Genomic DNA, 5157 nt, shown 5'->3' with positions numbered 1-5157 from the left:
TAAGGAACTTGGAATAAGATGGTAGTTGCCTAATTGCTTCTAGTAACGGAAGGTTTATGGTAACTTTCTTAAAAACCTCCATTATGTCATTAAAGTTTGATTCATTTTTTGTTGGTGCCAATAACCGGGGAAATGGGGCTCTGGGGACAAAACCAGGTTCAACAGGACCCTCATTGGTCTCTTTAGAGACTCTATCAGTCTCCTCATTTTCTGGCTCATAAGGGTGAACTACAGCATGTTCACTTTCAGGTATGTCGACCTTATTATCAACTTTCTTTCCACTCCTAAGGGTCGTGACAACATTCACATGATTGTACGATTTCTCTCCTCTAGGGTTAGGATCAGTATGACTAGGGAACCTTCCATCTTCTCTCTCACATATAAACTTAGCTGTTTGTCCTACTTGAAGTTCTAACTTGGTAAGACTCTGGGAAGTATTCTTCAATTCCTGCCTAGTTTCTTGTTGAAAGCTCATGTGGTTCTTTGATAGCATGTCATGGTTACTTACTAACATAGTGATAGCTTCCTCTAAGGTAGAGATCTTTTTCTCGGAAGTGTTCTGAAACTGGGTTTGACCTGAAGAGTTCTTAAAACCAAAACCTGGGGGAGGCTGAGAATTGCTAGACTGGCCTTGACTCTGGCCCTTAGACCAAGAGAAATTAGCATTCAATATTCACTGTTAGATGAAAACCTGATTTAGATTCAAGCTAATATTTCTCAACCGTTAGATCGAAAACTTAGCTTGTTACACACACTTGACAATGCATGCTTCTAGGTTTGTTAACCGTACCCAAATGTACGCACTTGTTGGTTCAATAATAGTTAAACAAAAGGTTAGCCATATGAGAATTTCATATCAACCATGTTCTTCTTCACCATAAATAGTTCAAATGACTTCAAATGAACTAGTTAGAGAGTTGTTCAATTGAAAGGAAATCTTATGTACTACACAAGACGCAATTGAAGCAAAGATGATTTGATTCACTTGAATCGGTTCATGAACTTTTATAGCCACGGTTTGCAAACTGCATTCCTTAGTTTTTTAAAGTTTAAGTTCAGAAATCATCTTCAGATATATAACCTTCTTAAGTTCACAGACTAGGTTCGCGGACTTAAGCAACCAGGAAAAGTTTACAAACTCCAGCAGAAAATCTCGTCAAAAGACCTTCCGCCGGTTCGAGGACTGGGTTCGCGGACTGGGTTCGTGGACTGGTACTCACGCAACTAGTTTTTCAACTACAGCAGAATTTCTCGGGATGAGAAGTTTGGCAGTTCGCGGACTGAGTTCGGGGACTTGGAAACAAGCCATTCTTCCGGTTTCTCTTGATCAACAAAGTTCGCAAACTTTGGTTCAAGGAATAGAACTTATACATAAATGTGTTTCCACAAAAATGCTTATGTCCATAATTTTTTATGTAATCTAAACTCTCATTTCAGTCATTGAAACATTCTTAGAGGACGTTATATAGATGTTACACCATTTCTCGTCAAAGCAATTTTCAAAGTGATTGAAACATATCATGACTTTCGTCACTAGGTAAAGATAAACTTGATCGAAGCGAAAAGCTTACCAACATATATTTCGAGATATAGATAGGCGAGGTATACTCGGATCGAAATACCAAATGTGTATAATCCAAGTCTATATATATATAACATACGACTTCTTGTCTCAAAGAGTAGGAGATAGAGTAGATAGTCTTTTGAGTGATAGATAAGTTCAAGTCTTCACATACCTTTTTGTCGAGAAGTTCCACCGGTTCCTTGAGTAGTTCTTCTGCTTGTATGATGAATCTCCATGAAGTCCTTGATCTCAACTACAATTTCTATCCTAGTCCGAGACTTAGCTATAATAGACTAGAAATCAAGGCTTATAGTTTTGATCACTAACATTGAAAAACATGCTTGAGATAGAAACGCATGCGAGGTTGACTAAGCAATGCTCTAACAAAAGCAATAACCATGTCTAGAGCAGATATCGATATATTTGTTGCGCTTACGGTCAATAACACGAGAAATAGACACACCACGCGAAAAAAAAATTGCACACCATTGCTTGTGAAAGTAGAAACACATGTAACGTCAAAACAAGTATCCCAACCATTATCCCAGTTATACACCAGAATATATGCATGTATAGCTTCACCACCATCACTAGTAAGGAAACCAAGAGAAGCCTATGTTTTAGCTTGTACTCCCACTCGAAAGCACATATACGACATTGTGTCATGCATGAGATCATGGAAAAATTTCAAGACAACTTCATATGTACAATGTATAGCGTGTGACCACCAAAAACATCCATGCTACTCCCACAACAAGAACAAAGACTATCCTCGGCAAATAAAGGAACACCCATCTTATAACCAAGTATTACGCTAAATTGTCGAGGCCCAATTTTTTGACCTAAACCCTCTACAGGAATAGCCATCAGGTAGTCTTGACTCTTGAGTATGCTTGATCTTATTGTTATGCCATATAGCAAGATCTCGTTGCCTCATACCGTATTTAGTGGGAATTTACTTCTTCACTTGATCAAAATACATAGCTGCCAATTTACTCATGGGATGGGGGCAGCAGTTTCAATAAAGAGAGAAGAAGAACCTAAACCACAAATAGGGGTAGGCGCATCCAAAGCAAGCATACATGAAGGGATCATACATGTGACACCAGAATTGCGCAAAATATCACCTTATAACTGTTGAGTTTTCAAGAAAGAAGCAAGGTAGCAATATACTGCATCGTATCTTCCATCGTGTATAGACCCAAACCACCATTTTTGTTAGGCAGTGAAGCCACACGCATCTGTAAATTCCTAAAACCAGGACCATCACATGTAACCAAAAAAATATATAAAAATAAAATAAAAATAAAAAACTCTATTACTTTAGGGTTTGCATAGATACTAAAAATGTGTTTGGTTAATATGGAAAGTTCAAAAGATGTCGACATAATATTTGAACATGTGCTAATATCTTATCACTATTACTTATTATTCAAATATGTTGATACTCAAGGTGAGATCTGATAGACACATTTTTGTGTTTAATTTGATCTTAATACTATATATTGTTGGCACTCGAGTTTGTACTAATTTTGGTGTTTTATGTGTTTGTAAGCACCTTTGGAAAATAAACATTTTTTGGAAAATTCGGCTCGGAAAGTTGGTAAAAGCCCTGGAGGAAACGTGTTATTCGGACTCTCACCGTTGGATAAGGGGCACCTCAATTACTAAGGGGCACCCCAGGTCACCCCAAAAGGCATCTGTTATTCGCACCCCAGTACAAGATTAGGGGGAGGTCATCTTCTCCATTTGAATTTTGTTTTTGGCGGGAAAATGGAGAACACTTCTGCAGATTTTTGATCGAATTGTTGAACGTGTTCTAGGGAGATTCAATGGATGATTTTTGGTAGATAGTTGTGATATGGCCTATTAAACACACTTTGGGCATTTGGTTTGACCAGAATTGTCTAGAATCAGCTAAACAATTCAGGGGTTGAAAACAGGGCAGTTCGTGTATATCACGGGTTTCACGTGATTTGGAGAAGATTCAACGTGTTTTGTGCGTGCATGGAAGACCCTCACAGCCTGTTGGAGCGTGAAGGAGTTAAATATGGTAATTTGGAGGCTTGAAAACGCGTGAGAAGATGAAACAGGAAAGAAAATATTCCCAGAAATATTTTCTTTACTGCCGAGTTAAAGAGAATTATATGGAGTGAATGAGCGAGATTCGATGGGTTTGTTGGCTATAAATAGGTTGCTGAGGTTGAGTAGAAAGGGTGTCGAGAGTTTGGGGTCGATAGGAGATCTCAGGAGCGAGAAATCAAGAGTTGATGAAACTTTGTTTCTGCTGATGATGATGATGAAGAACACCAAGAACACGAAGAACAGACTCGCAGGGACAGTCGTTTATCAACAGTGAAACAGACTCACAGGCATGGGTCATAGGTGGGGGTCTTAGAGCTACAGTAAAAATAGCACTTCTTCTGTGTCGTTTATTATGGACGCTTTCTGTGGGTCGCACATTCACTGTTTTATTATTTCATCTCCATTTTCATCCTTGTAAACACCCTTTGAGCAATAAAAATGAATTTTGAGCGTGTTTTCAATATGCGGAGCTAGAACCCATCACTGGGACGACGGAGGAAGCTGTTTTTCACCCATGTGGTAATTCTATTTAATTTCTTTATGACTATTTGCACTATTATAATTGATTTATGATTTTTATTGATTATTTGTGATTTCGTTTGATGTCGCATGCTTAGTCTTAGGTACTTTTGATGCGTCATGCTTGTGAGTTACATATAATTCTTTATAAAATCTACCTTGGCAAAGATTTAGAGTCGATGTTTGTTATTTTATGAGCTTTAATTGTCCGGAATTAAATATTGAACTGCATGAATGTGAGAATTGGTGGAATCCCGAGTGCCAGTAAATCTCTTCATCTTGTTAATATTTTTGTATATATAATTTTATTAAATCTTTAAATTTAATCTTCACAAGTCCGAGAGTTTGAACCTCATTACTACAACATCATCAAAAACATTATCATTTTGGCGCCGCCGACGCGGATTTGTGCTTAGGTAGAATTTTTAGGTTTTTATTATTTTTTATTATTCCATTTGTTCTTTTTACGTCTCTTTGGTTGTGTCTTTGTATTACAGGTTTGAAGTTGAATACTAAAGACCTTGGAATCAAAGCTTAAAGCTAAAAGAGAAGGAAAAAAGACAAAGCAAAAAAATAAAGAAAAAAGAGAGAGAATTTTTTTTTTAAGAGACTTTCCATTTTTTTTTTCTTTTTTGTAATTATTATTATTATTTTTTTGTATTTCTTTTCATTGGACTGGACTTTGGACAATTTATTTTAATTTTAAACCCTACGGAAGGGTTATATAAAAAAAATAAAAAATAAATAAATATAAACTGTTTGCAGGGAAGGACGACGATTACAATATTGTCTCGGCCCCTCGGGTTCACGCACTGACACCGGAGTCAGTGGCCCGAGTCGACTAAAACGGTTCTTCGCCCGTCTGGTACGGTAGGTAAACTTCTAAACACCCGCGAATCTCCTGTCAGCGGGTTTACTGTCTGCCTTAAGGTGATTATATGTTGAGGACTGAACCGGCTGCTTTAATTTCCTAGTAAAGGGCAAGAACT

Source organism: Papaver somniferum, chromosome 5 (genome assembly GCF_003573695.1).
Source record: "Papaver somniferum cultivar HN1 chromosome 5, ASM357369v1, whole genome shotgun sequence".
Lineage (NCBI taxonomy): Eukaryota > Viridiplantae > Streptophyta > Magnoliopsida > Ranunculales > Papaveraceae > Papaver > Papaver somniferum.
Note: the sequence above shows the minus strand (reverse complement) of the source record.